This window comes from Bradysia coprophila, unplaced genomic scaffold (assembly GCF_014529535.1).
Source record: "Bradysia coprophila strain Holo2 unplaced genomic scaffold, BU_Bcop_v1 contig_297, whole genome shotgun sequence".
Lineage (NCBI taxonomy): Eukaryota > Metazoa > Arthropoda > Insecta > Diptera > Sciaridae > Bradysia > Bradysia coprophila.
The window spans coordinates 2,140,753-2,166,799 of record NW_023503555.1 but is presented as its reverse complement, the minus strand read 5'-3'; the positions used below and the strand labels follow the sequence as shown (position 1 = coordinate 2,166,799).

The 26,047-nt window shown below is 34.3% G+C and overlaps 1 long non-coding RNA gene across 1 annotated transcript; it reads right to left on the bottom strand.

The window, feature by feature from the left end:
- Positions 1-237: 237 nt before the first annotated feature.
- Positions 238-24,355, bottom strand: LOC119078834. The gene is made up of 4 exons (XR_005088070.1): positions 24,231-24,355; positions 16,596-16,601; positions 1,875-1,884; positions 238-249 (listed from the first exon to the last, which is right to left on the bottom strand). It is a non-coding gene; the product is annotated as an uncharacterized LOC119078834 (long non-coding RNA).
- Between the last annotated feature and the right edge of the window lie 1,692 nt (positions 24,356-26,047).

The window sequence follows — 26,047 nt, the reverse complement described above, 5'->3', positions numbered from 1 at the left end:
TAAAATTGCTTATTACTCAGTATAGGTGACAATTTTAATGACAATAATGACCCCTTTTGACCCGAAAGTACTAACAATTCCCTTTCGAACGATACACTAAACTACTCGGTGACTTTTAATTATCTGGAAAGAACTCCATAAGAAAAGTGAATGTTTTCCGTTTTTGGTCATCTCCCACAAGCATTGAAGATTTTTTTTTTAAATTGTAGATTTGGCTTTTAGTGACCAAAGTACGCAAAAAAAAATCCACTGAAAAAAGCGTCCGATTTCGGTAGGTATATTTTCAAAAGAATCCATCGCACTTATCTAACTTATTATTGTTTCAACTTATCCAAGTAGTAAGTAGTAAATGGTGTACTATTCACTTAAAGAACCTTGTGCCGGAGGACAAAACTTTTGTCCTTTTGAAAAGGATTTCACAGGAAAAAAGGTTAGTTTAACCCAGCTATGCCTTTATGGTGAATATTTTAAACTTGGTGAATAAGTTAGGCAAGCATGACAACCATATGCACTTAGTAAATGTGTCGCAAAATAGATGAAGAACACTGAAATCTTAAATTAAAGAATTAAGAAAGTAGAAATTAAATTTCATCTCTGTATCGTTGAGTCACTGTAGCGAGAGGCGACAAATGAATCACTTCGTATAAACTCGAATTAAACTCATTTATAGCCTGATCTTCGATTCATCATAATTAAGCTCACCCTTAACCACTACAATTATTCTCAGATTATGCTGCAAAGCACACCGAGCATTTTAGACTTATCAAAGTCGAACATAGCAAATCCCTATAATAGCTACGGCTCTGTGTGCTTTACGTGTTGTATACTTATGTATAGCAGTCATACGTAATACACCGAAATGTGTCCTAAACATCATCCAATATTAAACCGTACATAACATATTGCATTTCATTATACTGAAACAATGTCACGGTGTATTTTCGAGATTATTAAATGAACTTGACGACGACGAGAAGTTTTCGAACACCACTCGGATGCAAGTGTACAATGTTATTATTATGTAAATGAAGTAGACAACTAAACAACATTACCAATTGTATGTAGTGTGCTATGTGTATGTGCACTGTAACGTCCGTAATGATGATTTTGTATTTTTATCCAAACATTTCTGGTTACATTTTCATGTTGTTTATGATCACTAACTACTAAAACCGACCATAATTCCATTTCTAATAGCTGCATGTACCTGCCCTAGGCGATTCTTGATTGTGCCGTAGAAAATACAACTTTCCAGAAAGACTACTGTACGTGCACTCTGTCTGGGTATGTACAGTTGCCATAATTAACTCTTGATGAATTCACTTATGCAACTTGTTGTCTAGCACAATTATACAAGGGACTTTAGCGTCTATTATAGTCAAAAAGAAAATGGTGACACGACGTAAAAGTGTGTCAAATAGTTTTGCAGTTAAAGGGGTATTTGGGAGTACCATTTCGTGTCGTAGAAGCAATGTAAACATTACAAATTCTAAGACGACATGTGTGCATAAAGCTTATTTTAACTATGGAACACTACTACACATTGGTGGTGCATTTACATATAAATCAGAAAATCAGAAACTATTTTGGAATCCAAAACTTTTTGAAACTTTAATGGAGTTTGTAGTGGCTTGAATGTTGGAAGACAATAGTAGACGCGTGCCGGTACGAGAGGTAAAACGGTTCTCTCGGTCAGTTTTCTTGAAATAAATTGAAGTTGACTGGACCAGTAATATTGGAATGGTAATGGAGAAAAACACAGTAAATTTTCAGTTTCATTGTTTGCGAATGAAACTTTGTAGCGTTCTTCCTTAAAATAAATTAATTGCGAGATAAATAGAAAAGCCTGCTGGAAATTACAGCCTGGAATAAACGGAATAATTTCTATATAGTCTAAGCCATGTAATACGTCGATAAAAAAGTCATGCACTTTGGCCAAAGCCAGTTTAGAATAGCATAGTCACAACAAATCTAACAAGCTAAGTAAAAGATTCCGTACCAAAAAAGCCGTTTGTAAAAGGTTAACCTTTCACAGGCAGCATGCATATCACTAGGAATAGGATATACCTTATTTAGGGTGTTACTTCTTTTGGTGCATTTTCAAATATTGATAATAGTACATTACTGCTATAAGGCTGAATATAAAAGACGTGTACGTATACGAGCGCTTGCGCGAGTATTAGTACGAGTCTCTTATATACAGCCTTATATCAGTGGGGTATTTTATCGCAGTAGGCAAACGTTTTTTTTTCTACTGATATAATTTTGCTTGCAAAACCTTTAGCTCTCTTATTTTATCGCATACGGTGTGTGTGTATTGTGCGCTATATACACGACGTACATAAGAGTAAACAAATTTACCCTAGATAGCTAAAGGTTTTGCGAGAAAAATTATATCACTAGAAAAAGAGATGTTTGCCTACTGCGATAAAATACCTCACTCGCGTATACGAGCGCTTGCGCGAGTATTAGTACACGTCTCTTATATACAGCCTTATAGCAGTAATGTACTATTACTTCATTAGTCATAACTTTTCCAAATAATATCAATTTTCAATGTCTTATTTCAACCAGCGTCTTGATATATTGTAGCTAGAAGTAAGAACGTTCGTGATTATGGATCGTGTCCGGCCGGCGGAAATCAGAATCACTTGAATATAGCTTTCGAATGACATCTCATTTATGAAAAGCGGATTGGAAATGACCAGGGGGCTAGAAAGTTGATGAATTTTCATGGAAACTTTTTGGGGGAACCCTCATACCGACTCTATTCTGACCCCCCAAAAATAGTTCCTTCATAAAATATCGGTAATGAGACGTATTTTCCAGAACAGAAGAAGTTTTTCAAGAAGACTTTTCGTAGATTTTCGACTTTCTTTCCGTTTTCCGGTAAAGAAATTTATTCCAAAACTTTTCCTAGTAATCAACATGGAACAACGAAAAATCTTAAATAAGGATCTGGACTACCGATGACCATTACCTCTGCAGGTTTCTTTGTCATTGTCTATGATTTTATCGATGATTGAAAATTTCAAATTCAATCTTGAACTAACAATTTTGCCAATTGCAACTAGTGTTTTCTACATCTTATTTTATGATCTGATGGAGTTTTGGGAGGCCTCTTCTTGAAGAATCAGAAACCCGGATCAAAGACCCTTTGATCCCTAGTCCCTAGCCTTACTTCCTCTATTAGGAAAGTTTTCCCGAATTTCGATATAAAGTCGTTAAGACTCTTGTCATCTAACGATAGTAGATCCTCATTTAAGAATTCATAATACTCGCAAGTGCAAAACCTGGGGTGATGGAAAGTGGACAATCCATAAGTATATAATGTCTACTAGTCTCAGGTGCTGGACCTCAAGAATAGATTGGGTTAGGAAATATTTCACATTAGAATTTCATAGAAAGTACTCATGCACTCATGTACTCGGAACTCGGTAGTAATTCGACGTAATTTACTTTAAACGAACCAATTATGCAGAATAACGTAGAATCTTCCATTCAGGCCATTCCATGGAAAACATTATTTGTATACGAGAACAGAGAATCCAAACCCAAGATTCCGTTTGGTCTAACTTTTCCGGCAATAACACTTCAACTTCATCAGTTTCTTCACTAGTTCTAAGTAGATTAATTTCGCAGTGCAGCTGTGCTATATAGTTTTTCCGAGTCGATGAAGGAAAATAATTAAATCAATATAATTGAAAGAGAAGCGGAAGGTAAGGACAAGTATTTGTTGAACAGTATTTCGATTTTGCTTAAACAATGAGAAAATCAAAACAATACGAAACAACGAATTATTTAATGGGGGAATGTGTACCGCTCTTGGAACCTTAAGAGGCTCGTTCAACACAACAATACACCGAAAACTATTAAAAAGAGATTTCCAACCTGATTTAATTACACAAAAGCAGCGCAAACATGCAATAAAGTCAATTTCCATTCAAATCAAAAGCCAGTTCATTGTGTTGATTGTACCGTTTTACATGGAATGAACATGCAGCCTGATAATTTCCTTTTATCTTCCATCTATAATCTCCTCTCTCACACATAATACGTAAAACAATTTCCAATTTAATTGCGAAACTTCAACGCAATTGTATTGTATACATATAATGCAACAAATTCACAGAAATTATTCACATTTTGCGCTTTTCCGCACTAAACCCACACACAATATATTAGTAACATCTCAGTTGTTTTGCACTGTGTAAAAGGTTAGGGGCTCCACACACCCGAAATTCCATCAAATAAAACTTACTTTGAACAAAAACAGTGGTAATCGTATGTAGAGATGGGTAGACATTGGTTACAGAGGCAGCACATTATTGTACACATAACAACAATAATTATGCAAACAATTTTGGAAATTCAATTCAATAAAATGAATAAGGATTTGCTGCAAAACACAGTGTGTTCTATACATAGTGAAGCGATTTTAAAGAGATATATTTATTCAAGCCGAAAATGTCGTTTTGAATGTGAATCAGGAGTTTTTCGTGAGGGTGGAAATCGTGTAACATAAGTAAAATGTGGGTAAATGTACCGGGAAAGATTTGATTAAATTGGTAAAAAATCTCTCTTGAAAGGTAAGGCATGCGTTGTTATTTTAATGAAGCAAAGTAAAACTTTTCAATTTAATTTCATTATACACGAAGACGGTACGGTGTGGGTCCCCTCTCTCTCTCTCTCTCGCAAATCTATCTTAGTATATTAAAATGTTGTGTTCGTACACTGCATTATTGCACCCTAAATGCGAATAAATTTTCTGTAGCTTTTGCTAACGCACGTGCGTTGACTTTGATGACAACTCATTCCCTTTTCACTCTTAAACATTTACGTCTATCTTGATATGGTGTGTATATAGCCTAACAAGACAGTTGATTGGATTAATATAGCTAGTACGTTTTGCTTGATGTATATGTATAACCTTCGAGAATAGAATGTTTATTGGACACGCATTTCCGTATTTCATTTTCAGACGGGAATTGGATATTGATTTGATCAGAAAACAGAAAATAACTTAAATGACTTGCATCGCTGTCAGCCTAACAATTTATTGACTAAGCTCTAAAGCTTGAAGATTTCTGATGAATTTTTATTAGCATTTGATAAATACTCTGACAAAGAAGTTCATTTCACCAACATCTTATGAAGTAGATCAGCTTTAACGGAATGTCACTTATTTGAAAGTCGTCGACTGTAGGTCTTTGTTGTTTTTGAAGGAAAAAATCTGCACGTTGTTCAATACATGTGTACGTTGACGCAAGGTAATCCAATATCTGGCCAGAACATTAAAGATCGTTGAGAAGAGAAAAGCTTATCTTTCAAGTCAGTTAAACTTTCTTTGCCTTTGATGAGAATAAACTGCGGCCTTTGAGTGACAATCTACACATACAGTAACTAAACAAGTTAACTTAGATATAGAGAAATCGTTAGCAGCGCTTCAGTCATCTGTTAGCGATAACGATGACAAAAATAAGGGATGTGCTCTAGCTGGTATCCTCTTAAGTAGGAAAATTTTGGTTTAAACAAATGAAGTAAAAGATTTTTATATCAACTACTTGAAACAAAATAGATTTAATTACCGCTTTGCAAATGTTAAAAATTCCAACTGATTTCCGTCTGGTGGTTTCATAAGCAATTAGAGGTAGGAAGTATTATTTTGCTCGTTATGTGGCTTTGGAAGAGAATCACATTTGATGCAAAAATGAAGAAGAATAACAACAATGCTTCTGCCGGTGAGTTGTGCGAAAGCTGTATACTCAACTTTATTACTTGACTCTGTCCATTTTGCTCACAAATCTAACAATCGGTTCAAATATGTCTGCGGTTGAATTTTGAACTTCCACACTGGCAGTTCAATCTAGTAGTGGAAAGCAGACGAGATAACCACTGCGCTACTGAGTTGTCATAGGGATCGATAATTTGGAACCTTGTGTCGATTGTTAGTAGTTACTCATATACCAAACAAATTCCACAAAAATGATAAACTTACAAAGGAAAAATTGACGAAATTTTGACACTGTTTGGACGGTCATTCACAGGTACTTTAGTAGTATTTAGTGAACATTTTCATAGAAAAGTGAAATTTTGCCTACTCTCGAGTGTAACTCTATGGATACTCAGTTTCTACCATGTAATTATTGTTTCATGCTGCGCTCTGGCAGTAGAACTTCGCTCTTGTTTTCCATATGTACAGTGTAATTAACCTTATTTTCTCCAAGCCATGAGGAAATGTTACCTCTTTGTCTGATGACAGTTCAGTGAAGAAAATATTTATTTATTTTCGTCTTGTTTTGAAAGGGGAGAAAATAGAAATTTTATGCCCCCAACTGTCACCTTTATTTTTGAAAAATTGTGTAAAAAATTGACACAGCTCGAACATATGAAAAACGTTGTGTTCACCTCTGGACGAAAATGGAAAATTCAAACAAGAGTGAAACTTCACTATTTTCCCGAGGGGGACCGCACTGAATTTGCAACTCTTTTGCAACTCTTTTTCTTCGTGCATCTCTTTTGCAAATCTTTTTTTCGGCATGCAACTCTTTTGCAACTCCTTTTTTTCCGCGTGCAACTCTTTTGAAACTCTTTTTAAGTGCAACTCTTTCTGCAACTCTTTTTATAAAATGCAAATCTTTTTCATCGATGGACCGAAAATCGGTGTTATTATCAGGGATATAATTACTTAAATTCAATGAAAATAGAAATGAATGCGGTTGGCTATGAATTGAATTTAAATGTTATTTTGTATTTTAGTATGTTACTCGATAAATAAGATTAATGTTGGGAACCGAAGTCAATACTTTATATTTGTATTACTTCCTAAGGCTTGGGAAGCTTCTCTGTAAAATCTTTTTGAGAAATGGAATATTTCGTTAGATAGTAAAAAGGAGGTAAATTTTCAGTAGTTTGGCTTGTTTCTAATTATTGATTTATCCACCTTCACGTAAGGGTAGCGACTCTTTAGATTTCTACTATTACAATGTAGTGAAACGGTTCTAATCATTCTTTGTTGTCTTCCGGCGAATTTTAGTAATTTTTACAATAAAAAGCCAAAATTATCTGAGAAAAATGGAATGGAGAACATTTGTGAAAATCTCAGTGTAAGAAGTTTAATTTCTTGTCAGTTGGTGTTCTCTACAAACACAGATTGTGTCTCTAACGTTCGTTCTCGAAATTCTTTCAATAATTTTATAGAATCTCTTATCTCCGTATTCGTACATCAATTGTATAGAATCTACCAAATTTATTTATAGAATGAAGATCTTTTTTCTGTGTTAATTCCAGATTTTGAATGTGCAACTCTTCTGCAACTCTTTATTTTTGGCACATGCAAATCTTTTGCAACTCTGACTTTTACTTATAATGCAGAAATCTAAGTCATTTGCGACAAATGTTCAAACTCTGAAGTAGAAGATTTTGTATTATGTGCAACGATTCTTCTATTGGTTATGTTTTGTCTTGATTGATTTAAATTTCTGATTTGATTCAAAGACATTGCTGTCCGATATTTACTTGATTTGTGTTAATTTATTTACAATTATTGGTTCGCGTTTCGCACCTAAAGTTTCTTTTGGGATATTGAATTGCTTTGACTTACAACAAGATTTACGATTCTGTCGATTTACTTTTACTTTTACATAGCATATCACAATGGATATTGGATAAAAAGTGTGAATCTGAATAAAAAAAAGTATTTTCGTGCAAAAGAAATTAATTTTGAATTATGGCACTACTGCCACACACTACCAACAGAAGCTTAATGGCTTCGTGAACAACTCCAATGAAATAATTAAGCCATAATAAAACAGCGTGCAATGTTTTATTAACTTTTTTTTTTATAAAAACGAAAAAAAGCAAGCAAACCAGTTGACCATTGTTCTAACATTACTCTACCTCTGTGGACATAAATTTTTTTGTTCGGAACGCCTGCAGCTCTCTATACATAGTACAGTATGTGGCCTGGGTAATATATGATGTGCAGGGCCGACATTTTACACCATTAAAACAGTTTGATAGTGTTATGTTGTTAATGCTGTGAAAATGGAAATGACCGATAAAATCATTTTATACACAAACTTGGAAAACCCAAACGCTATGCATACCGACCGCTCTCCGTTACCAATATATGTACAAAGTAGAAATCTATTTTATATGGTATAATAACAACCATGGACAAACACTACGTATAGGAAAATAAAATATTTCCACTATAATGTGCAGGATCATGCACTATATCGGATATGGTCACTTTGGGAGTTGTGAAATGTCACGGATAATATTTTCTTTAATGGTCGAACATTAGTGGATAGGATTGAAAATGTTATTGGCCATTCGGGATTGTAAGACCATTTACGAATTGAGTTACATTAGTGGATATGTTGGTCGAGATGTTTTGCATGGACAATGACATGCACTTGAGATCGTGGGATAATATGTTTAATGAACGTCTAGTCAAACAAGAAAACTTTTATTGCTTTCAAATTGTTTCGCCTGATGGTACTAAATTATGCAGACATCTCCACTTTGCTCGAGAACTTCAGTCCGACATGGTTCAAGATGGCTTCATTTGGAGAATGTCTCAGCCGAAAAAGGACTAAGGTCACATAGGTGTGTTTCGCACTTTTAATTTATGTCGTAAACTTCAACACTGATATAACGCTACAACATCACCAACGACTCTTCTTTGATCAAACTCATATCTCCCTTCGATCCAAAAGTCATATCAATTTTTAATGATTATTTCGCACTATTCGCTCTTATAGATGGAATGGATAGATTAGCGGAGCTGACAATTAAGCCATTTCTTCGTAAGATTTTTAGCTTGTTTTCAGATGTTATCTTTGAGAGAAGTAGTTAGGGTGAGATTCTACCTGAAATTCTCAAATATAAGTCAATAGCCTAAGATCCTATGAAATCTACTACTTCATATGCAGATAGTTTGTACCTGTATTTTACAAAAATGACAAGTTCAACTGGCGAATCTATTACTTCTTTTGATCTAACATTTTATATTGAATTTGATGCGAAATGTATTACTTCATGTGTTTTAGGAAATATTTTACTATATATGAAGCCAGAGTTTTCATTTCTGTCGTTAACAGATGGAAGTATGTTGCCATTCTTTCAACAATGCAAAGTCTTGGTTTACGCATTTTTTGCATAAATTTGTCTTTTACACTTATGTCTTCAAGTTACATTTTCCAAAACGTTTATGTGAATTACAGTTAAACCAACGCAGTTCAAGCAAAAGTGTTAATTACGACAGCTGCCAAATAGAGTACTATTTTGCATGAAAAATTGTCCATATTGTTTTACAGTGCCTTTGGTTCGATACATTGTCCAGTTTCAGTACCCTATTTAGAGTGCCGCTTATGCTTGAAATGCGTTGGTTAAACTCATTTGTACAAAATACTGAAACCAAATAGAAAAATGTAAGTTAAATACAAAATGAAAATTAAAAAAAACTTCATGACATGCTCCAAGGCAGGTTGGAAGATAAGATTGACGACAAAAAATTTCACAATATGTCGTACTCAAAGTCATCAAAACAATTTACTATTTAGTTAACGTTTAGCATGTAAATGTACAATTGCTACGTTGTTGTACCATTCATAAATTTTGTCAATTTTTGAAACGTTACAAGACATTTACATTTACAAGACCAAACCAATTTTCTTCTGCTTTTCTTTGGACAAAATAGAACTGACGAGTGACATTTAAAATACAAATGACTTTGCTACATCAACGAATATCATGTATAGATCATGCCCAATTAACTGTAAACCCAAACACTGATAGCTAGACCGGAATTCATAGAGAACCCTAACCTCAAATATTGACTTGACTTGACTTGAACATAACAAATTGGTGCCTGTGCACATACCCGGTAGAGCTTCCAACGATGCAATGTTGCCATATCATCGTTGAATGAACTCTAACCTCAAATATGTAAACAAAATCGAAATTATTTGGAACATAGCACTGTCAAAGGCCAAACACACACCTGTTGACTATTTTTAAAAGAATTGATAGCCATTGTATGAAAAAGATTAGCCAACTTTGATCGGTTCAGTCCTCTATTTGAGTGACGTCAAAGTCAGCTTCGGTGCCAGACAGTGCGTTGCCGGAATCTATTTAATTTTGTGTTTTGTTTGGATCAACACAAACGTTAAATTTCATCGATTTGCTATGTACAAAAGGTAAAATTATTGTTGCTTCTACTATGCCGCCGTAAGTGTTTAAGTTCATTATTTAACAAGAAAACAATGAAAATCACTAAGAAATGTGGGTCTGTTTTAAAACGTAAACACAGCGCCTCAAACGGCGTGTGAACTGTGTCACACATTTCATTGAAGCGTGGAAATCATAAGACCTTTTGAGATGAAGTGGACTGTAGGTCCAATTTTGAGCTTTGATTTATCTAGGTAGTTGTACTGTTAAAGAAGTACAGGGAACGTCGGCGAATTTGCGTCAGCTGTTTTTCAGCTCATCATCCCATATAAACAAAACTGCTCGCACGTCCTTTATCACTGCGGTTTTATCACTGTCATTCGTTTAACTAGATAGGTATTTCACGCGTATAAAGACGCATAGACACTTTTGTTTGTAGGAGTGGACCAGCAGAGTAACAGCTGAAACAAATTCATGTCTAAATTTTATTGATGTCGTTTGTAAGGTAAGGTAACCAAACGTAAAGACTTCTAGGAAATCGGGCGGTTATGGCTAATCAATTGAATTTGAAAATACGCTTGTAGCATTTTCTACATATAGTAACTGTTGTTATTCTGATATTAATTCAGACATATTCCCATCGTACTGCCAGCTCAGCGTAACAAACTATGAATAAATAAAAATTCATTCGATGAAACGACAGCTGAAAAGTATACAAATGAAATACATATCGTCTATTGCCACACACGGGATATATATATATATATCCTTGTTCCGGTTGTGTTTGTATATGCATGTACCATTTTGTATTGGGAAATACGTTTCAAAAAAGCTGGTAAAACAAAGAGAAAATAAGACAAAGTTTTTTAAAAGTCATTGAAAAAGAAGTCAAATATTTCAATGTTGAGTGACGGTTTTCGTATGAAACGAAATGAAAGAACGGAAAAATAAAATTTAAACATCAACAGCAACAACAACAACAGGGAATATATCTCCAAAAAAAGTCTTCCATTTTTTTTCTGTTCGAAGAATGGCAAGTCTGTGAATATATTTCGGTTACCAGAGGGTATATATCCTGTCCGTATAAACTGAAACTTTTAAAATATTATTTTGCTAGTTAGGGATCAGGAAAAAGTTTTTTTAACAAACCTGAAAAAGGACAAAATTCGGGATGTTTTGTGGCTAAAAGTTTTATTGTGCACAAGGCTCCGTGTAATTAGTGAGAAATTTTAAATTGTTATCCCAATAATCTCTAGCCTCAATTTTTTTCCCGTCCTTTCATGTCAGACACCGTTTTGTTATAGAAAATTTTTATATTTCCAGCAGTTTCCGAACATTTTCGAATGAGAAATTTTCGGAATTTCTATCACATGCCACCATATGTGTCCATGAGAGTAAACATGTACGGTTCATGTTTTCTCTTCATGTTAATTTCGAATAAGGTAGTTAACTATCGCCGTATGTAATATACATCATCATCCTCTCTGTATAATATGAACGAAAGCTTTGTTGCGATTATAATACGCAAATGATTCATCTAATTTATGCACTAGACACTTAATATCAAGGTAGTAATATATCAGAAGCTGTTACATATTTCATCACATCGTCTCACATCACAGGCAAAGATTTATATTCCTCAGACGAGAAATAAATGCGAGAAGACGCAAAAGATAGTTTGAATTTGTGAATGTGTTCAGGTGAAAGATCTTTGCATATATGCGAAATTCTATATCGTTGATTTGAAGCGAAGAAAGGTTTGGTCGGAAAAATGTTGTCTGTGTACATGTACATTGTACACAGGTGCTTTGAAGCTTAATCTCAAATCCATAATCTTTCACAGACGATAAAGATATCAGCAGTATAATTATACTCTATTGAATCTACTACTTCTTTCATCCACATCCATGTATTTTCCACAGATTGATTCAAAATCTTGCGTTTCACTTGTTTTAATTGACATTTTGCTATATACGACCACATTTCCCAGAGCTCATTGCTTATTTTTGTGGTCGCTCTCTATAACAAATGACGCACCTCTCCGATTAAAGTACAGCAATTTCGAGAGCAATATTGTTATGCTAACTTCCCACTTCGCCGTCAGTTCGTTTAAAAAAATGAAAAATTTGCCTCTTTTCTATTGTTGGAATGAACTGTCACGTAAACGGAGAGTAAAACGGCGTAGGTGCGTGGCCACCTTTAGAACTGGCGACGTCGTAGATAACCACAAAAGTTGAGAACCTTGAGAACTTTCCAATTAATTGGAAATCGAGAATCTCATAACACTTTGTACAATCAAAAGATTTAGTTAGAACAGCGTTTGTGTATGTTAATTCCATTACAAAAAACGCTATACAAAACTTCTCGCTTCTCGCAGTATAATGGGCTTTGAAAACGCGATATTCATTAACCGCGATGCCTCCCACGAACAACATCATGTTATCGCTAGTAATTAGATGAAAAATACTTCACGTGATGTTAATTTCAGTTTAGGTAGTGTTTGATGGAAATATATGGCATAGCATCCCCTTGTTATAATTATTTAAGTTCACTTCATACCCATCCACTTAATAGGGAAAATTCAGCCAATTAGCATATAAGACAAATAGTTGTTCCCCCCGTAGCCTTCCATTCGATGATACATTACAGAAGTTATAAATGCGTTCATACAGAGAGACTGCCTCGTTCTTCTTCTTCGTCTTCGGCGTATTGTGTCTATGAAAGGCCCCCCGAAAATATTTATCAAAAATAATAACGAGAGATGTTATGTGCGAGATAGGATTTGATATCACATCAGTAGACTATATGTGTACGACATACATTGTCGTTTTATGTGAAAATAAATTTATTCATGACTTTTTCCGAGCCAATTTCGTACAGACAATGATGGTTGTTACGCGATGGTAATATCAAAATTTTTTAAGACCAATAACATAATTTTATCGTTGCTTCAGTCTTAATAGCCAGACACATAAAATTTACTTGATACAATTAACGATTCGAAGACGCTGCTATGTTTAAACGTTCGATTCAGAATACAAGTTAATGAATGCACAAGTTTGTTGCAATGTCACGACGAAATATTGTTAGACTTCCCGTTGTGCTCCTCATTTCGTCATTCTAGATTTATCAGTTTGGGACGATCATTTAAGATCTCGAAACACAGATCTGTTGATCCTTTGTTTCCATTCCCGGTCATCATGTAAATCATGGTAGCCTTCCTGTTGCCGATAGGAACCTGTCTAAGATGTCAGGTCCTATTACAGCAATTTCCGAAGGAACCACCTCTTAGCGTCTTAGTTGAAGAAATTTGGGGCAGTCACCCGTTTCTTCTTCTAGATCGCAGGAACATCTCGGAGTGTCCGAAAGCCTCAACTTATTCATGTGCCGATTCAGTTTGTCATTCTAACCATGATAGCATCCGGACCTGGTCATATTGAGCGATCGTAGTTTTAGATGGGTTTAGGCAGACTCAGAAATATTTGTATAGGCTAGGATAGGTAGCCAGTTCGGTCCTGTTAGTACCGTAATTCGGAAGAAGGGCAGCAATATAGCTCAATTTGTGCAACCCGAACTACAACATAGACAACGTAACCTTCTCCGAGTCTTAGCTTTTTCCTAAATGGGATGAATGACTCGAGGAAATCCATACTTACCATCATATAATCTCATAAAGTAATAGTAGATTACGTCCTTGTTCGGAACTTTTTATTTTGCCTTGTGTGATCCCTGCTGGTAAAAGCTTTGGAAAGTAAACAATGTAGAGACAAGCTGTCAGAGCCAAATTTCGGGAATTAAATCCTGCAAGCAACGCAGGCTCGCAGGGTTGTTTGACTTTGTGGAAGAGATTTCTCACTCACTTTTTGCCAGTTGCTATTATTACATGATTCGTCTTAAAATTCTCTGTCACCCACTGTTTCTTTGTCCTTGCAGATTCCAATTCGAATTTTTAAAAGTATGTCAAAATCAGACGTCTAAATTTGCGACTTTTTCTTAAACAAAGACAGTTACGGCGGTGCATCAAATCTTCAAAAGCTATTAATCACAATTATGAATCCTTTGAGAAAACAGTGTATGGAATGAAGAAATGTTCGTTTTACGAATAAAAAAGACCACCACTTCACGTACTCAACTATTTTAACAGGATTGTTAACTGAAACCACAAAATTCATAATCCATAGCGTGTGTATTCGTTGGCATTAAAGTTGTATTTGTGTCATTAAATAGAGATCGTAAACTATTTATTATTAACACGAAACTTGTTCAAATTATAATTTATTTCGAACAAAGTAAATTTCGTGGCCTCTAATAAGCTCCAACCAAATAATTCGAATTAATAAACACACAACTCACGAGTTTGATATTAATTGAATCCATTACTGGCTTTACAATTTTATTTATATAAAATACAAATGGAATCGGACCTACACTCTGCCACACAAATGTTGTTTGAATTTTCAAATATATATTTGTTTGCCAACCCGACTATTAATATGATTTAATTTGATTCATAGGATTTATTCGGCAACGAAATATTTAAATTGAGTTTTATTGATGTTTATTTTTAGTGCATAACATGTGTAGTATTGCATGCAAAGGTAGAGATATCGGTATTTACCAGTTGAAATATTGCAGTCGAGATTGCAATCAATAGACCTCCCACGCCAAAAATGAGCTCCTAAATTCATAAATAAGGAGGATTTTTTTTTAAATCAGGAGGATTCAGGAGGTTTTCATAGTCAGAAAATAAGGAGATTCGTGACTGTTCTGTTATCAAAGAAATGAAAAGCCAAAATTATTTAAAAATTTATGAAACAAAACTTTTACAAATAAAGACTTTTTGAATGACAAACGATACAGTTATGCATTAATATGCTGAAGGTAAATTTTTTTGTAGAGTCGTAAAGAAGAAGGACTAAAACGACAATCTAATTCGTTTGTCAAACGTTCTAGCTTAGTGACAAGCGACTTATAATCTGTTTCATTAGACGACACATTTAGAAAGTTTACTCATATTCAGCTTGAGTCGTAAAATTTTTATGCCCGTTTCCAAAACCATCTTAGAGTGGTTTTGACAATAGTTTTCTTAAAGTTTACTCAAAAAAAATTCTTCGTTCTTTTTTTGGGGGTTAGACTGCGTCAAGTCCTCCGCTATCGCTCCGGACATGATGTAGGAATCTAAGGAACAATGAAGGAATTTTTGAGAAAGAAGGATGTGAATTAAGAAGGTTTTGATTGTTGTGAAAAAGTACTGTTTTTAACATTCAAAAGTATCGACATATTATAGATTTCTTGCTTACTTCTCTCATTTCTCATTTTTATGGAGAAATAAGAAATGTATAATATGTCGATACTTTTGAATGTTAAAAACTGTATAGGTTCAGAAATGCTAAACAGTTACTTATGCTAAAAAATAGTTAAGGCTCAATTGTGAAAAAATCGAATGACTTGTGTTCACTTTATTCGTAGTTGTCTTCTATTCGTCTGAGCTTCATGTATGTATCCACAGCCCGTTGCCAAATCGAAACGTGAAAAAAACCAGAATCTGATTTAATCTGCGAATCTTTGTAAAATATGAGATTGATATGCGTTTCTCTCGGGTAATACAGTCTTACATATAGTGTTAGATCTAACCTCGGATCTAATACTTATAAGCTGAAAGATCACTTACCACTTAGGAGAATCAATCTTGCTACTCTGTATAACTACACTCACGGAAATTTGAAAACCAACACATTTTCTGTTTTGACGTCTATCGGTTTTTTTGTGAATTTTGCATGTATTTTTATATGGAGAAATCGCAAACTCAAGTAAGACACTGAAAATTAAAATCTGTCGGTTTTCAAAATTCCGCGCTTGTAGAACACTGTTGTATGGGGTTGCATGCTAAATGTTTTTTCAGATACAAGATCAAATATTTGAATTATAGAGTTACACATTGAAGTCCAGCGGTTGAACTCCTTGCATTTAATAATTCTTTCCAGATAGGACTATTCATCTCACAATGATTCTCTCTAGGTCTATCTCATACAACGACATTGAAAGTGTTCAACCGTTCTTAATCAATAATTGGTACCTGTTTGGTACAAGTGAGTGGATATAAAGGAATATGTGAGCGAAGCGAGCGAAAAATTTTCATTTAAAACGGTTGTATTTGCATAAGCTTGTGTCGATAATGAGGTAATTTTCCAATGTTCATTCGTTTTTTTGTCGAAAAAGTTGGAAAATAGGAGAATTTATTAAAAACAAGGAGGATTAAGGTGGGTTTATCAAAAATAAGGAGATTAAGGAAAATAAGGAGAAGTGGGAGGTCTGATTTTGATACACTGATAAAGGGATTTCACTCATTTTGCTGGTGCTGGTCCTTTATATTGTAAAATGCATGTTAAGACAATTGAAGTACAAGATTTGAGATCAACAGATTACTTTAATCGATCGAAGTAATAGATCAGATAGTAATGCTGGTCATAACCTTGCTGTCTGCAGCAGGTTAATGTTTCAGTCTTGGTCCAATATACAAAATAAAATTCACCTCAGCGATGGATGGTGCTTTTTCGATATGTTTTTCGATTCAATCATTAAGAAAATGTATGCTACGTTAATGCTTGGGTACTGAATTCGAAATTGTAATCGACCAATGGTAAAAAACTTTATTTTACCTGGAAAACATGCTAATTCCAGGGGTGGCGTTATCTAATATGCAAAACAAACACCAAAACAAACAAATGGAGCATAATTACTCTTCCCTTTCCCATGGATCGCGTGAAGCGAAAGTGGTCAGAGGTTAGCGTGGTCTAATCATCTTCAGTCGTTTCCACTGGTCCGTTACACGAGACAGCAGTAAATTTTCTGATTGAACTAGTAATTTGAAAATTTACAATAAACGTTCTGCCACCTTTCGATGGAAATTTCGAAACTTACGTGTAGCGGTAAATTTTGAATTTTTTGTCCTAACGTTTCAGTCTTCATCCAAAATCGACAGAACCCTTAAGAGGGTAGACTCGGTGTGAAGTAGGCTATATATTGAAAAATTGGTTTTAAAATTAATGTAGACCATTTAATGAAAATCTGTTCCAGCAATTAGATGGGCAATATGTTTATCTATCTCTAAAAAATGAAAAACGATTTACAATAAGCATCAGTTGGAAGAAAACCGATTTCCAAAATATGAACGTCGCTTAAAGTTAGGCTATGCAATATTTTTTTGGAAATCGGTTTTCTTCCAACTGATGCTTATTGTAAATCGTTTTTCATTTTTTAGAGATAGATAAACATATTGCTCATCTAATTGCTGGAACAGATTTTCATTAAATGGTCTACATTAATTTTAAAACCAATTTTTCAATATATAGCCTACTTCACACCTAGTCTGCCCTCTTAAAGGGTAAATGTGACGCAAGTCGTTTATCTTACTTATAAAATAACTGATATCGCTGAGGGTGACGCATTGTGCGTCGTACGCAAAAGTTTTATCAACAAAAAATTTACCAATAAAAATTTGTGAAAGAATTTTACAAAAAGAAATTCGCGTCACAAGTGGCAGATGATTCGGTTTTCTTCCGTTTAATTTCTTTCAGTTTTTTAACCATTTTCCAAACAATACGTTCCACAACATCTTATGGAAATTAAAAAATTCTAGAGAAATCAGTCTGAATCCCAAAATCTATAAACCAATCTTGGAACACCTCACTTATATCGAAAATAGCCCAAATCCATCGAAAAATCCGATGGAAGTTAGGAAGTGCCAGAGGAATCATCTGTCATCCCAAAGTTTAAGAACCGACCTAGTGGAAGTTTTAATGATCCCCACAATTTCCTACAAGAAATACATCCCAAAACAACACACACCTTTCACCATATTACCATCCATATCATGCACCGAAATATACATGCTTTTATATGGCATTTGTATGAAGACTTTAGAGAGCTCTAGCTCCGAAGATATCGATTTTTTCCAACTTTTGAAAATTCCATTCTTATTTTTGGACCATTATAAGCCTACAACCAAAATTTCAGGAAAATCTATAGAAACGTTTAGGAGTTGCTGTCCACTTTTCCGTAGGAACTAACTAAGTAACTAACCAACGTAGGTGATTTGCATTATCTGAAAATTCGAGATTTTGCTTATTTGTCCGGATTTTGTAAGTGAGCCATTTTGGAAGCCTAATTGTATTCGCTATATGGCACATCCGTTTCCCAACAGCTTTGATAAAGAACAAGAGGGTTGTTGGAACAACGTTTGCACACTATTCACCGAATTTCAATTAAAACAAAATTCTCTTTAAATACAATTCCAACCTCAAGTTTAAATTTCAACAAATTGTAACATAATTTCCCATCCGAGCAATTATTGAAGTGTTAACAGAATTTTGAACTTGACGGTAAATTTTCCGCAACGCTCCAAGTTATAATACCGCGTTGAAAGTATATGGAATTGGATAATCCTTAGATTTAAATTATCATTTAAATTTCATGCATAAACATTTATTACAAGCTAATTAAGAATGATTCCAGCATCTTAAACATAAGGTAAATAAAAAATGTGGGATAGCAGAGAGAGAGAGACTTTCCATATCCATTCGTCCACCGCAGAAAGGAAAAAAGTTTATTTTTTCTATTAATTTTCTTTAAGCAAAAGAAAAAGTTTATGCTAGCAAATGGAAATGGAAACTTTGTTTTAAATGAAAGTAATTTTATTACGTGACTGTCACATTGCTGTGTGGTGGAGAAAAATTCAAATTAAAAAATTCTTTTAACAAAAATTGATTGCGAATGCAAGAGTGGCTGGAAATTTTTTTCCCACTTGTTCTGATGGGTGTGGGATGAGACCATATTCACTCGAAAAGTTTGTTATTCAGTTTGTCGATTAGAATTCATTTCCGTGTTAAACTTTTAATTCGTTAGCTGTATTCGCAGCCGATTGAAATCAGAAAGGAATCATATTGTGATCAATGATACTGTTAAAGTTAAAGTATAAGACTTAAAATGAGTTAAAGTAACAAGTGATTTGAAACATAACTCCTTGAGACAGCATGCATAATCTTTCCATCGGATAGAAGAATAAACGACCCTGTCATTTTATCAATTCAATCAGTTATTATCAGTACAAATGACAGTACAAATGACAGTACAAATGACTGTTACTTATTTTGATCTAAATACATTCTTCTTTAAAATCTTTTACTTCATTACTTTTAACATGTATTTTGCTATTGTTCATTGATTGTTTTGTCGTTGATAGCACATGTTACCTGTCAAGTAAATTGTGGGAATTGTGGAAACTGTGGGAATACTTTGGCTTTTCGCAATTTGTATCTCTTCTTCGCTATTCGCACAACGTACGAGCTCATAAGTATAGAATTTGAGCCTCTTGAAGTAATTGTAAAAAGTAGTTGTAAAATAAACGGAGTCTGGCAACACTGCAGTCAAGGATAGATTGTAGGCTAGATACATTTTTTTTTATACTACTGTTGCCACAATTTCAGCTTTTTAGCCCAAACCCTGAAATAGTTGTAAAAAAAGTTGCAAAAAAATGTCTCTGCCACTACTTTTCCAACTATAGCTGGTTTCACCACTACTTTGGCAACTAGCTTTACAACTACTTTTACTGAATTATTGGCAAAAACAGCTCTCGAAATTTTAACAACTACTTTTACAACTAAGTTTACAATAACTTTAGCAACTACTTTTGCAACTAATTTTACAACTACTTTTGCAAGATCTTAAGATTTTCTTGAGTTGAGTTGAGACCTCAACTCAAGTCAATTCCCAACTCTCTTCTCCTAACTAGGGAATTCGTCCTTTTACGAGATGGAACGTAAATGAGTTTAGTTCATTCCTAGGGAAATCATCCTTTTACGAAATGTAACGTAAAGGAGTTTAGTTCGTTCCTACAAAATTCATCTTTTTCGAAATTAAAACCAATTTTCATTGTACATAAAAGGCGTTTTAACACGCCGAGCGATCCGGCCCATTGCCCCGGAGCGAAGCGGAGGGCCGCAATGCGAGCCGGGCGCCGGAACGGTGTCGGTAACTTAGGAGTTAATTTTTTTTCTCTTGCATCGTCTAATAATTAGCCTGTGTAATTTTTTTTATATAAAATTTAAATTTACAGAACCAAATTATAGACGGCAACTGAATTCACCCTTCGATAAATTGTGTTAGGAAGGTGTTACCATTTACACACACTTATCTTTACCAATATATTCTTTCAGCTGCAAAGTAGTTGCAAAACTTTGAGAACGGTTTTTGCAACTAAGTGATCAATAGTAGTTTGAAAGTAGATGCAAAAGTAGTTGCAAAAGTAGTGGCAAAAGTAGTTGTAAATGCAGTTTCAAAACTTTGGAACTACTTTGCCACTATTTCAGCAAAAGTAGTTGTAAAAAAATGACAATATAAGATGATTTTACGACTATCTTTGCAACTATAGCTGGTTTTGTCACTACTTTTTCCACTACTTCAGCTTTTTAGCAAAAATCCTGAAGTAGTTGTAAAATTAGTTGTATAAAGACGCATCTAGTCTACGATCTAGCCTTGACTGCAGTGTTGTCAGACTCCATTTTTTTTTACAACTACTTTTACAACTACTTCAGGGGGGTTAGAATTTGTATGTCCGAGCCGGAGGAGTAGGAGCTGTATAAAACTACACTTGTCGAAAAACAGTTATCGAAGCGAGTTGCTCAGAAACAAACAAGATACACGAATGGGTTTGCAGGTATAATAAGAAAAATTCACAATTAACCTGTCACATACGGCTATTCATCTGTTATCGATAACTACAACAAAAATAATGACAAGCTGTGGTTAATATTGTATTTTATATAGGATATAGGAAAATGCATGCAAAAAATTGAAGTACAAGATTTGAAATCAACCGATTAAAAATACTTTGATCGATGGAAGTAATAGACCCGATAATAATACTGGTCATATGATCGGCGTCTGTAACAGGTTATAATGAACTACGTATCCAACGTATTCTGGTTCACTTTCTGCAAACTTTCTGGCAAACTTTCTGGCAAACCCCCAACTCGACAAAACAATAATTTCCAAACAGGTGCATAATGTACTATTATTACCTGTCCTATGAGCTGACATAGCAATGTTCCTCCTACGAAAATAATCCATTACTGAATATTTTCGCTTAATTTTTCGTGAATTCTTACGTGCATGGGGTGTTAATGTAATTGTCATGCACGTATTGACTAATTTTCGCGGGGTGCAGCAAGTAAAAATAGTTTTTCTAACATTTCTAAACTTTTATTCTTTTTTGGACACCCCTAAAGGTATGTTGGGTACAGACGTCTCCATTCGATCTGTTTAAGTGAGTTACGTTTTCCGACCATCGCTTCTCATCCAAAACAATTCAACAATTTCCAAACAAACTCATTTCACAACAATACCATAGAGGCCTAAAAAAATAAGCGATAAAACGTCTGTAACTGTAGGGCGTCATTAATATTCGATCCAACAGTTTAGACACATATTTTCACCAGAGAGTGGAACAAAACCAAAAAAATCTTATAAAATCAAAATCAAACGGCTCTGTAATGTAATTAGTGAGATGCTTTCTCATTTTTCTCATTCGCCATTCAAAAGCTAAAGTAAATAGCCCCGAGTCAAAATTCCCATTATAATTTTTTGTTTACACACCATAAGCTTTTATGCATGCGAGTAAAAACTTGATTTTTTTTTCTTTCATTTATTTTTCTCATATATGAATGAGCACCAATACACAGAGCTTTAGTCTCGTTCACGTCGTCATTCTCGAATGCGGTCGGATTTTTCGCTAGGACTTAAATGTATAAGTACTTCCATCGTATACAAATATAATATTCCCTTAACTAAATACTTTTATGTGGAATGCATGTGTATTCAGCATAGAGGATCTGGTAGAAGGAAGTTCTGGTTAACAGAAAGAAATTTCTTCTTTTTTTCATTCAAATGGCATAGACGAACAGCAACATCTATGTGAGATATTTTTATGCTGTACAGTTGTACCTTCATCATCTATCTATCTCTGTGTGTGTAGTGTATGCTGGAAACAACTCTCATATTCTAGAGATGAGCGGGTCGATTTTAGAAAACCCGACCCGACCCAGAACCAATCCGAATTAAATTGTCAACGCTTGACAACTTGAATTAAATTTTTAACAACCGAAGTCTGTACACTTTAAGTCTGATTTCTACTTTAAAATATTCGCCGTACAGTCAGAGTCAGTGAAAATTCAGCATGAATTTGCTTCAGCTGGTTTTTTTTAGCTGATCTATCTATGCAATCAAAACTGTTTATACGGTTGAAGCTGCTACACGGACGCGTTCAGTAGTGGTAAAACCGTGTAAAGATGGGTAAACAGTTTTCATTGTTTGTGTGTATCAGCTGAAAAACAAGTGATGCAAAATCATGCTGAAATTTTACTGCCTCTAACTGTAATATGGCACCATGAAGGGTTTCGGTTGGTTGAAATTCGTCTCTATCGTTTTTTAAGCGTTTTTAATGACTAAAATTTTTAAGTGGAAATCAGGCCTTATTGGAGTTCCATATAAAACCCAATCCGAACGAAAATTTTGGAACCCGATAAGTCAAAAGTGAATCAGGTCGGGCTTGGCTTTCTGAAAAGTTCGGGCAACCCGCTCATCTCTACTCACATTCCCATGTAATATCACCACGCGTATATTATGATATTTGTGTGAATAATAATGTATTCCGGAGGCTTTTCTTGTGAAAAAATGTACGAATTTTCCGAATATGTACACACATAAAATGTGGGTTCAAAAAGCTTTTAATGCCCGAAGAGGAATATTTTCTGAAACGTTGAATTACCAAAGTTAGAAAATATAAAGACAAATATTTGATAAATTTTTATTGAATGCGTTCTCCTCTCTACTACAATGTCTTATTATGGAGAGATATTATGTATGATTGTTATTTATTAGGGTTGGCAAAGTATTTTTGTTTACATAAGAAATGAATAAATTGCTTCCTCATCCTTATTAAGTACAGCATAAAGAGAAAATAAGCGAAAATGTATGGGGGATAGGGTATGGTATATAGGATACGGGGAGCAATCGTAACGAAAATGTGTCCTTCTTATATATATGAATGATTGCTTAAGATATTTTCAATTGGTGGTTGATTTATTGTTAATTTGCTGGTTATAAATTTGGAGCAATTGAATTTTATCTGTTTGCTTTAAATTTGATGATTTTATTTTCGTTCCGGGTTTGTGTTTCCGCTGCGATGTTTAATTTGTTCAACTGCACATACGTCGACTTTTAGATATTGTTCAGATAAAGTCTCGAACGATTTATTGAAGTTGAAAATTAATTCGATTTGTTTGCATTGGAAAATTGATTGGGTAGATACTTTTCTTCGTGAGTACACACATATAAAATACAAAATCTTGAATAGGGGTTATGAGCACAACCACCGCTCCGACATTGTCTATAAGTTTGTTGTCAGAAGATTACATCAAAAATATATTAAATAAGGAGAATGTCAAAATCATAAGCTTTTAACCAGAGTCGGTCCGGATCATACTGCGAATTCAATAGATTTCCGAAGGACCTTTTGAGCTTTTTTAAGAAATAATAATTTTATAATTTTACTCGTTTTACAAATAAATTTCATGTAGCCACCAAGGGGGTCTTTCGGCAATGATGCTGAGATACCAAATACGTTTCTTTAGCATGTAAGCCGGCTGATATATTCGCTGGTCCCAACTCTATACTCTTTTAAGCTTCTGTTACGCCTAAAGACAAAACGTGAAGAATTGGCACTTAATTAGTTTGTGTAGTACAAAAGTTGCTAGTTTTGTATTCCAACTATGCAAATATGATCATTGTTAAAAATTTGCAAATGACTTACGTGACAGTCAAATCTTTTTAATGTATCACCTTGCACGAAACTTTCATTAAATGGGTGCAGAAACAATTTATTTTACTTAGTTGTTAAGTTTATTTCGTTTAAAATTGGAAATCAGTATTGATTGGTGCATACAATGGTTCGCCATATCCCACCAGGCCATAGCAATTAATTTAATCTTTAGTCAAACTTTACATATACAGTTTGTAAACTAAAGGCTTATGCAGAATCAGCAACAGCTGAACGTCACCAGCTGATCAAAAAAACACACTCTACTTGTTTAATATACAATCAAAACACATTCTAAACGACGAGATACATCGATGACCTTAATGTATGTATGTACTGTATGTAGCTTGCCTTAGAATTGTTTCGAATACAAAGGTATTGTCTTCGTCGACCAGTTGGAGATCTTCAGTTGTTCCTGATTTTGCATTGCATAAGCCTTTGGTTTACAAACTGTATTTTCTTTAAGAAAAACTTTGGAATGTAATATGCGTGTACAAAAAAACGTTTTTTAAGACTTTCCGAAAAAATTGAAAAACTCCACTCCACCTCAATTAAGCCAATAAAATGAAAAATCGGTAAGGATGATCATTGACAAAGCAAAAACACTAAATATGTACTTTGATACCTCACCCTGACTCTCAGTTACAACCTTTACGATCCGAAGATATTTTTATTAATTATCGGGTACGATTTCTTTTAAAGTCATAATTGTGAAATTTCCACATTTTTCCCGAGCCCTCTCACTTTTAAAAAAAAAGTTCTTCTGTGAAATGATCACCTCGATATTTCCTATCGATAGCACCATTAGCTTCCAGAAACAAAATGGTGCGTCCGATTAAAAAAAAATCAACAGGAGGATAAAATAGATATCTGAAAAAATTTGTAGCTTGTACCAACTACGGTGGTTTTACAAAACTAGCTTACAATTGTTTTCCAAAAAAAACGCCAACGGCCCACTTTACATTACATTTTTAATAAAAACAAAAAAATGTATCGGAGTTGAGCCCACCCTGAGATTCCGGCCTAGCTACGGGAGGTCGACAGTCATCTGTTATCACCAACGACATTAACAATAAGCGATGAGCTGCACCTAGCGTTGGTTTATGTAGAAAAATGAATGATAAAATTATTGAAGTCCTAGATTTTTCGTACATCAGACAATTTTTAATACAGAAGAAGTAATAGATTGAGAAATTTTAATGTGATGGTTAAAGGTATATATTCAGTCAGCACTAAGGTCTTATCATTGATCTCTGATCCACTGATTTGGTAAGAATAAAAAATGGATGGAGACTTACTGTGTTTGTAAATCTCCGTATGTCGGATTTCGTGCCATTCAGGAACAGCAAAATTCTATTAATCAATTTATCTATCTTAACGTGAAACAGATACATAAATCTGCCTTTAGGTCTATCTACCATTTTCTAAATTATTTTCTCACATTTCCGACGTTTAGTGTTTGCGCATCAAATACATCTCAATCCACATTTTGGAAGCCCTCCAATTTTCCCGTCAGATTCCATTAACCTTTTCAAAAGAAAGAAGTTAATGTTCCACAGAAATATGAACCTGCGAAACTTTTGTAATTAGTTTAATAATTAAGAAACAACAATAAACCAATTAAAACTTGCACCCAAAGTTTTTCCTACAGCGGGCTGTACAACCACACACAAAGCCACGTCAAAGTTTTTATCTTCGTTCAATTTACATAAAAAAAGAGAGTCCCGGTTATATATCTATCACCATCCAGTTGTTAGGTGATTTGGGCCTGAGTGTAATATTATTTATGCAGCGCAAAGGGTAAATAAAGAAAATTAATAAGTGAAAATGAATTGAATGCTTTATGAGGACGACCAGTCGTTACATAGCCTATATATATTATGGCCTAATGGTCGACTCAATGTGTTTTTCTGTGTCACACACTATTAAATAACTGTATACAGAGAATTCGTTAAATATTTTGTCATAATCATAAATAAAAACATTCCATAAGATTAT